Raw genomic sequence first — 10,606 nt, forward strand, 5'->3', positions numbered from 1 at the left:
TTTGCCCCTTATTCTTTCTAAGTGTTGAACTGAAACATTTGACTTTTCCTGTTCTTGGACTAAAACTATTGGGACTAAACTGCACAGCTGGCTTTCCTGGGTCTCCAGTTTACAGATGGCAGATTGTGGAACTTCTCAGTGTCTATAATTCTGTAAGCCAGTTCCTCATAATAAATCTCTCTCATTCTCACTCTGACTCTCCTTTATTGGTTCTTTTCCTCTGGAGAACCCTGACTAATACATACAAATGCCCAAACTATCTAAGATGCTGTTGACTGACAAATAAATGTACAGCTTCTTGACTAGATCTGTCAGACTATAACATAGAGAAATTTGTATAAAATTTAATGTCTATGGCAACATCAAAAACATATATTGGCCGGGCACGGTGGCTCATGCCTATAATCCCAGCACTTTGGGAGGCCAAGGCTGGTGGATCACGAGACCAAGAGATCAACACCAACCTGGTCAACATGGTGAAACCCTGTCTCTACTAAAAATATAAAAATTAGCTGGGCATGGTGGCGCGCCTGTAGTCCCAGCTACTCGGGAGGCTGAGGCAGGAGAATTTTTTGAACCCAGGAGGCAGAGGTTGCAGTAAGCCGAAATTGCGCCATTGCACTCCAGCCTGGGTAACAAGAGTGAAACTCCATCTAAAAATATATATATATATATATATTAATTACTTGATAAACAGCTCCATTTCTGGTCTAAGACCAGCTTTTATGCTGGAAATGATGAAAGAAAATGAGCAGGTTCAGCTCAGGACCAGTGGTGTCAACATAAAGAAAAAAGAAGGAAGCAACAAATTTGTTCTACAATTGAAACACAGTCAATATGTTATTAGTGGATCCAGATGGAATCTATCATTCCTGACTGGTGAAAACAGCTGATTGACAACAAAGATCTATTATGCTGTATCAATTTTGTTTGTTTTCCTATTAACTTCTTATTATAGAAAACACATATTATCTCTTATGCACTCCTCCTTTTCCCACATCCTCTCAATTGTTTGAAACAGTAATCAATGTATGTGTTATTGTAATCTGTAGCCAACTAACGTCTGTAATTGCTTTCTATTTTCCCACATGACTTTCTATTTTCTTTGAATTAATAATTGCCTAATATTTTTATTTGCCATTTTTGAGTTATATAATTTCCTGCATGAACCAATTATTTAGAATATATTTATTCCTTTTGTTTTATAAAGACCTCTGCCCTGGAGCATTTCTTCTTTCATAAGCTAATCAGGATCTTCATTCTGTAGACGTCTATTATAAAAGGAATCTTTTTGTTTTCTGCTATGTTTTCTCTACTTCATCATAGATCCATTTCTCCCTGTTTCTTAGTCTACATACTTGCCATGGCAGTGGCCCTTCTCTATGAGCTTTCTAAGAAGATATGCAAGAGACAGGAAAGCTTTCAGTCTTTTCCTCTCTGACCATTTATTTTTTTGTATGTGTTTGTAGTTTGACCACTTATCAAATTCTATTTAGAAAAGTTTCATGCTATTGTTCTGCTGTCCTCTAGTATTTGATATTGCTATTGAGCACTCATATTTCATTGTGATTCCTGTTTTTTGAAATGTACTTTTTCTCCACTGATACTTTTATTAATGTTCCATTTATCATCTGTACCCTAAAATTTTATCACAATAGCTATTGGAAATGTTTATTCATTGTGCTCTCATTAAGACATTTCACATGGAAAAATAAACTTTACATGTATGATAATTTTTCTCATAGTATCTTTGGTAATTTTTCTCCCCAATAGCTTCTTTTTTTTTTTTTTTCCCTGGAATACTTACTTTTCAGATATTGGACCCAGTAGACTGATTCACAGTTTTTAAATCTTGTCTTTGTTAATCTCTTTACTTCCTATGAAACTTCTTTAATTATATCTCCCAACCATTTTATGTTTTAGCTATCATATTTTTAATTTCCAAAGGCTTTCCTTATTCTCTGATTGTTCCTTTATTCCAACATCGTGCTTTTGTGTCAAGGTCTGTCTATCTCTCGCTCTCTCTCTCTCTATCTCTCTCTCTCTCTCAGATGTAGTCTTGCTCTGCCGCCAGGCTAGAGTACAGTGACATAATCTCGGCTCACTGCAACCTCTGCGTCCTAGGTTCAAGTGATTCCCCTGCCTCAGCCTCCCGCATAGCAAAGATTATAGGCGCGTGGCACCACATCCAGCTAATTTTTTGTATTTTAGTAGAGACAGGGTTTCACCATGTTGGCTAGGATGGTCTCAGTCTCCTGACCTCATGATCCGCCCAGCTAGGCCTCCCAAAGTGCTGGAATTATAGGCGTGAGTCACCAAGCCCTGCCTCAATTTATATTCTGTTATCTTACAGAGAATGTGAGTTAGGTTTTCCATGCAGAGGGTTTTTTTAAAATTTCTCATATTGTCTGTTTTCTCTAAGTTTCTATTATATGTTTATTAGTTATGATCTCCAATCTCTTGCTATAAGCTTTCCATAAATGTCTGTTGATTCCTGGCTATATATTCCCATTTAGGAGTAAGTAACTGAAAAGTTGATTTGAAGGCCTTTTTGAATAGTCATGGCTTATCAACTGCTGGGGTTACTGAGGGTGATTAGTCTGGCAATGAGATACATTTTGTACTTGGGGGACTTCAAATTTTATCATGTCTCACTTTGAGACACTTTGGTTTCTTCACAAATAAAAGTTCTCTTCTCTCCTGCCTGCATGGTTGTAAGCTTTGTTTCTGACTTTTTGTATAATGGTAAAGAGGGCGAAGACAAAAGGGGTCACACTAGTTAATATGCTGATGTTCTCTGAAATTCCCTGCTTAAAACCAAGCGTTCTAACTGTTCATGCCTTTTCTTGCTATCTCCATGTTTGGATATATTCTAGTTCAGTTGCTGTCTTTTGTGAGTTACCAGTCAGAAGTCATAGAGTGAAATTAGAGAACTGGGGAATGTCACTGTTTCTTATACAAATTTCCAACAAGTATAGCTTCTCCGATATGGAATGTCTCCAACTACCAAGCTTTTCTATGGCATGATCACAAATGATTTTATGTCTTGTTACTGTTACCCTCCTTATATACCTAGACTTTTAAAAAATTGCTTCTGCTAAATCATGCACAATTCTACTTTCCCCTCCATATTTTTTTATGGTTACAGATACCATCAAGTTTTATTAATGCTGGAGTTTGAGGCTTTGTTTCTTACTCTTCAAGAGAGAGAGGGAGAGAGGGGAAAGAGAGAGATTGACAGAAGAAGGAAGAAACTTCTCTTGTTCCTTAACTTTAAACAATAATTTATAGATAGACTTCTAATTAGCCTCTTACCTAAACATCAAAATCCCCATATGTGGCAATAAAGAGCAAAAGTGATGTGGGTAAGGAGAGCCAAAAGAGAACATAATCAGGAGCAATTTTTCTCATAGAAGCCAGCACTGCTTTTTCATTGTCTTTTCTTTCCCCCATATCATTCCTTAAACATAATAACCAAGAAATTTTGCTGTTACCGTAATATTTAGAGCTTCAAGTAAGGAGGATTATATTGGGGTATGTGTAGTTCATATTAGAATAAAATAATTTGGCCCCAAAGAAAAGATGCTAAGGCATAGATTCAGCTTGCCTCCCTGCCAGGGGTTAATAAAATACATTTTAATTAAAATGTCTCCATTTAAATTGCTTATTTATGCTTATGAAATCTGCCGTTTTCCAAAATGCATTCAAATAATCTACCCCTTTGACATACGCTGTGTAACACAGTGGTCAAGAGTATGAGTTCTAAAGCCAGATTCCCAGTTTTGAATTTTTGCATTGTCTATTTAACAACGGAAGCAAGTATTAATCTTCCTTATGCCTCAAGTTCTTCATCTGTAAAATGAGAATGTTTCTGGAAACTACCCCACAGAGATGTTATAAAAATTCAATTAGTTTAAACATATAAAAAGCTTAGGACAATATGCAGTAAATTATAAGGCATTATTTATATAGTAGAACTGCAATTGTTCTCTGAATTAGGGCTTTTACCTTTAAAATATACAATTTGTAAGAGTTGCAGACTTTGGCCTTCTAGATTTATCTGAGTAACATATTGCTATGATCTGAATGTTTGTGTCCCCCAAAATTAATATGTTGAAACCTAATTCGAAATGCCATAGTATTAAGAGATAGAGAATTTAGGATGTGATTAGGCCATAAAAATGGAGCTCTTGCTAATGTGATTAGTGCTCTATTGAAAGCAGCCCAAAAGAGCTTGTTTGTCCATTATACCAAGTAAAAACACAGCAAGAATTCTCTGTCTACAAGGAAAAGGCTCTTACTAGCCATCAAATCTGCCGGTTCCCTCAATCTGGAAGACTTCCCAGCCTCCAGAACTATCAGAAATAAATGCTTGTTGTGTATAAACTGCAGTTTATGGTATTTCAGTTACAGCAGCCCCAAATTACTAATACACTTAAAACTTCATAAAATGAATGTTTGCATAATATCATAACCAATGACATGGCTACAAGTGCAATTATTAATTAATAATTTTAGTGAAGCAGGAACAAAGAAAACAGTGGGCTACACAAATAATGTACATGTGCCTTAAAGGAAGAGTCAGAAGAGAGAAAGAGGGGAAATAAAATGGCCTAGGATGTGGGTCAATCAATGTCCGCCCTCAACTTTAAAGATTGTTGCAAGATTTAGAGCAGGTGATGCCAGTACATTGTTAAATATGTAAGTGCTGTCTGCATGGGAAGAAAATGGTAAATAGTACACTATCTTTGAAAAAACCTAATTTAACTTTTTTTCACCCTCTGAATTATAGAGATACATGGCAAAGTCTCAATCTTACACAATTATTTACTGCTCCATCCATATGAATTTTCCAAATTTTTAAATTTTATCAATGCCAATCAATTCACTCATTAGTCAAATCAGTGTTGATTGTCAAAACCTAAGTCAGATGATAATTTGCTTAAATTTTTTAACTGCTACATTGAATAATAGAAAAGTCAAATTCTAAAATGTTTCATTGGAATACACAGGATCTTGGATCATATTGCTTTTCTACCTGGAAGCATTTTGTGGTTAATATTATTTGTTTGAAAGTAAAATTATGTTCCAGGTTATCAATAAAACTCACAGGAAGTAGTAATGGTGTCCTTTTTTGAAAATTGTAACACATGTAAATATCTGTCAATCAAAACAATTTTACCTCATGGTATTTTCCTAATGAAAATGAATCTCTAGACTAATGGAATATTCAACATTTGTTTCTGGAACAAAATGCTGTGCCTCCAAGTGCAAAGTTTCCATGAGGAAATTATATTTTAACTTGAAATTTTTTAAAAAATATAATTTAAGGAATATTTCTTCTGTTAGAAGTCTCATATTAATTTACCTGTCTGATAGTTGCAAAATCTCATTTGTATATGAAATTTTTTATAAGGTTAAATAAATATACCTAGATAGAGAATAAAACAGTGGTTGCCATGAAAGAAGGAGCAGAGAAATGAGAAGATGTAGGTCCCTGTGTTAGTCTGTTCTTGCATTGCTATAATAAAATACCTGAGACTGGGCAATAAATATATACCTATAAAACATAATCTTAAAAAACTACCATACATGCTGAAGGATTCTACCAATGGTAAATAACTGCTTTTTGTTGATAGTATAGAAAGTGTGATTTCCTTAACCAATCATGTGCTGGTAAATATTTAACAACTGGTTCTCTGGAGAAGCAGAAGCCATGAGGTGTAGTGTTTACTATTTCGACCATGGGTGATTCCAATCTACTAATGAGATGTTCATCAACTCACAAAATTTCTAAAAATTTTAACAATTGACTGACTGTATCTCGTCATTGCATCCATTCTCTAAACTAAAGATACAGTGTGTATTTTTATGAGTTCCTGTTCAAATTTCTATTAGAACACATTTGAAGATACACAACTTTAACATATAACGAGTGTACTTTAGCAAGGTCTCTTACGTTTCTCCTCACAAAATTACGTTTTTACCTCTATGGTGATCTATTAGAGATGGGCAATGTATGCTTTACTATATATTTCACGATTCATTACCTATCACTTGTACCAAGTCATTATACCAGATGGTATAATATTGTAATGAGCATGCTTCATTTTGGTACTTAATAATTATAAGTAAGACTGTGTATGCACATTTGTAAAACACACTGTGGGTAAATCTGCTACTCACAGGCGATTTCAATGAAGAGTGAGATTAAACATGAGTTATGCTTCCATATTTGCTGTTACAAAATGCCTCAAGGTAATACCCGTGAAATCAAACTGAATTTCAGAACAATTCACAAACAGTCTGAAATTTGTACCCAACACCAAATTTATACACAGTATATTTAAATCTAAAATTCATTTAATAAATATTAACTTGCTAACTCATTGCAATACGATATGCTTCCATCAAGTATGAGTTAAAATATTTAATTTCAGATAAACCACAAAGTTATATATTTTAATTTAAAATAACGTTTTCTTTAAAATAATGTCTCTCTTGTTTAAAACAAATGTATTTTTTCTTCTTACTGTCTTTTTTCTTTATTCTACATCATGTGACATCTTTTTAAAAAATTTACTAGTTGCTTTCCTATATATTTAATACTAAAATTTCAAGGTTATCTCTCAAATGTATTTCACATCATCTTATGTATTTTTCCTTCTGCAAATACATCTTGTCTTTATATCAGTAATTTTCTAAAATCTTCACACACAAAGCTACTGAAGTCCAAACTTCCTTTGTAATAGCTATAAAATGAGCAATCACTGGATCTTTCTCATTTCCTACCCAACTTTTAATACATCTCTTAATGTTTTGTGTGGAAATTAATTATTATTTTGAACATATATGATTCTCTACATAACTTTCCATATCAAACTGTTCAACTTTATCAGATGATGACAGCCTTATTATGAGAGTTAATGCCAATTTACTCAAAAACTGTACTTGGAGCTTTCAATACATTATCTCAATCAATTTTTAAGACAATTTAAGAAAGTGCATATTGTTATCCAAAATTTACAGATAAATTTATTGAGACTCAGAGATGACTACAGAAATGATACTGCTAACGAGAGAAAACCAAGTTCTATTTCAATCAAAATCTATTTTCTTTCTATAATATCATGTCTTTTTAAATTAAGAATGACAGTAAAATTATCATGCTGCTTTTCTATATGGAGTACTTCTTTATAAGAAAATTAAAGCCATCAGAAAAAAAATTATTTCCCTCTCTACAAAACAAGTCCTTAGGTGTTAGCAGCAGTAATTACAAAGTAAATATAGGGTTTTGATCTGCAAATAATTGTCCTAAGTAAAATTTTTGACAGTTTGGATTTTTGATTAAACAAGCTAAGGGCCTACTGTTTAAGTTGAAAATGACAAGTAAGTGATAGGTCCTTGGAAGAAACTAAGAATAAAAAAAAAACGGCATAATTTCACCAAGGTTTATATACTAAAAAAAATTGAAAAAAATAGAGATTTTGAGTAAGTGCTGCTCATTGAAGAAAAAAAGAAACACAAAGAATTGCCTCAGACATGGAGATAAGAGGGGAACAGCTAAATAAGTGTGCTGACTGAAATGAAATGATGGGTAATATTAAAATAAATTTAAAAATTTTTGCTTTTATAATGACAGAACTATCGAAGGAAAGTCATCTCAATTAAGAACAGAAACGAAAGTAAATGGAGATTAGAATAAAACAAATCTTGATAAAAAGGGTCTGATGGATCCTGCAGGTTCATGGAATTGCTAAAGAGAAGATGATGAATGACCCAGAAGTCAACAGGGAAAATACAAGTGGTCCCAACATTCGAGATTAAAGGAGAGAACTGACAAGGCAGGTGTAATTCACAGTTTCTCATTTAAAACTAAGCTTTTTAAGGAAAGGTGCTGCCTGGTTTCCAATGTCTTTCTTGGATATGCCTATTATATAGAAAAAACATATTACTCCTCACAGGTAATTTTTAACACTCGAAAATTCCAAATAATGAAGTACTCTTTCATCCTAACTAGGAATTGGTCAACTGTGTACAAAGAACTCTGAGAGAATTAAATGACACAGATTACTCACCCAAAGAAAATGAAGAAAACCTTTGTTTGTTGCATAGCTGAAGCAGAAACTCACCAATTAATTTGAGTCTTTTTTAAATTTTTACCTTGTTAAAGTAAAAACACCATAGTCTATAACTTTATTATGGCTTCATTATATTAATATTAAAAGCATATCTTTTTATGTTTAAGTAGTGGCTTTCATTCTGGGAAATATTTATTTGTAATCTTGTAAAATTTTATTTATTCACCCTATACATGTCCTTCATGATTTCTTAATCTTCAGCTACATTTTCTCTGCGAGTTTGTGTTTCTCTAAAGGATTTCTAAATTTTAGTGATTATCCTTATGTGAAAACAACTCTACAACAAAGCTTAACTTCACTGTATTTTGCTAAATTTTTAAAAATTGTCTTATAGTTAATTTTTACGAGTATAGAGCAGGTATATACATTTATGGGGTACATGATATGTACCCCATTGATACAGGAATGAAATGTGTAATAATTATGTAAGAGTAAGTGGGGTTTCCATCACCTTAAGCATCTTTAATTTTTTTTGTGTTATAAACATTCCAATTGTACTCCCTTAGATTTTCTTTTTCTTTTTTTTTTTTTTTTTTTTTTTTTAGATGGAGACTTGCTCTGTCGCCAGGCTGGAGCACAGTGGCGCAGTCTCGGCTCGCTGCAACTTCCGCCTGCCAGGTTCAAGCGATTCTTCCGCCTCAGCCTCCCAAGTAGCTGGGACTACAGGCGCATGCCAAATGCCCGGCTAATTTTTGTATTTTTAGTAGAGATGGGGTTTCACCATGTTGGCCAGGATGGTTTCGATCTCTTGACCTCGTGATCCACCCGCCTCGGCCTCCCAAAGTGCTGGGATTACAGGTGTGAGCCACCGCACCCGGCCTAGATTTTCTAAAATATGCAACAAGTTGTTGCACATTTGACTGTAGTCATTGTGCCGTGCTATCAAATGCTATATCTCATTTATTGTATGTAACTATATTTTTATATTTTTGTACCTATTAACCATCTGCATTTCCCTTCTACCACTAATCTTCCCAGCCTCTGGTAACTATCATTCTACCATCTATGTCCATGAAATTAATTGTTTTAATTTTTAGTTTTCATAAATGAATGAGAACATGTAAAGTTTATCTTTCTGCACCTGGCTTATTTCACCTAACATAATGCCTTCCAGTTCCATCTATGTTGTTGCAGATGACAGGATCTCGTTATATTTTATGACTGATTAGTACTCTATTGTGTATATATACCACATTTTCTTTATCTAATCATCTGTTGATGGACATCCAGGTTGATTCCCAATCTTGGCTACTATGAATAGTGCTGCAACTAACATGGGAGTGCAGACATCTCTTTGATATACTGATTTCCGTTCTTTGGGGTACATACTTAGCAGTGGGATTGCTGGATCATATGGTAGTTCTATTTTTAGTTTTTAAAGGAATATCCATATTGTTCTCCATAATGGCGTAACTAATTTACATGCCTGGCGACAGTGTATGAGGTATCTACTTCCTCAACATCCTTGCCAGCATGTGTTGTTTCCTATCTTTTGGAAAAAGCCATTTTAACTGGGGTGAGATGATATCTGGGAGTTTTGATTTTCATTTCTCTGATGATTAATGATGGTGAGCATCTTTTCATATATCTGTTTGCCATTTGTATGTCTTCTTTTGGGAAATGTTTATTCAGATCTTTTACTCATTTTAAATTGAATTCTTATATTTTTATAGAGTTGTTTGAGCTGTTTTCTGATTATTAATTCCTTGTCAGATGGATAGTTTGCAAATTTTTCTTTCATTACGTGAGTTATCGCTTCATGTTGTTGATTCTTTCTTTAGCTGTGCAGAAGCTTTTTACCTTGATGTGATTCTGTTTGTCCATGTTTATTTTGGTGGTCTGTGCTTGTGGGATATTACTAGAAAAATATTTGCTAAGACCAAGGCCCTGGAGAGTTTACCCAAAGTTTTCTTTTAGTAGTTTTATAGTTAGAGGTCTGAGATTTAAGGCTTTAATACATTTTGACTTTTTCTGTATATAGCAAGAGATAAGGATCTAGTTCCATTCTTCTACATAATAATATCCGGTTTCTCCAGCACTATTGAAGAGACTATTCTTTCCCCAAGTATGTTACTGACACCTTTGTTGAAAGTGAATTCACAGAAGATGTATGAATTTATTTCTGTGATTTTTCTTCTCTCTCATTGGTCTATGTGTCTATTTTTGTGCCAGTACCATGCTGTTTTGGTTACCAAAGCTCTGCAGTTTAACTTGAAGCCAGGTAATGTGATTCTTCCAGTTTTGTTCATTTTGCTCAGGGTGGCTTTCGCTATTCTGGGGCTTTAGTGGTTTAAATACAAACTTTAGGATTGTTTCTTCTATTCCTATGAAGAATGTCATTGATATTTTCATAGGAATTGCACTGAACCTCTAGATTGCTTTGGGCATTATTGACATATTCATGAGCATAGAATATCTTTTTATTTTTTGTGCCCTCTTCAATTACTTGCATCAGTGTTTTATAG

General features: G+C 33.9%; 1 long non-coding RNA gene across 1 annotated transcript in view; it reads left to right on the plus strand.

Annotated features, from left to right (window-relative positions):
* Positions 1–9,659, plus strand: part of LOC116565493 — a 15,752-nt gene extending 6,093 nt beyond the window's left edge. The window contains exon 3 of the long non-coding RNA XR_004275466.1: positions 9,478–9,659. This is a non-coding gene — a long non-coding RNA (uncharacterized LOC116565493). The remainder of the gene's footprint in view (positions 1–9,477) is intronic.
* The last annotated feature ends 947 nt before the right edge of the window (positions 9,660–10,606 follow it).

This window comes from Sapajus apella, unplaced genomic scaffold (genome assembly GCF_009761245.1).
Source record: "Sapajus apella isolate SASKATOON/1434 unplaced genomic scaffold, GSC_monkey_1.0 scaffold40, whole genome shotgun sequence".
NCBI lineage: Eukaryota > Metazoa > Chordata > Mammalia > Primates > Cebidae > Sapajus > Sapajus apella.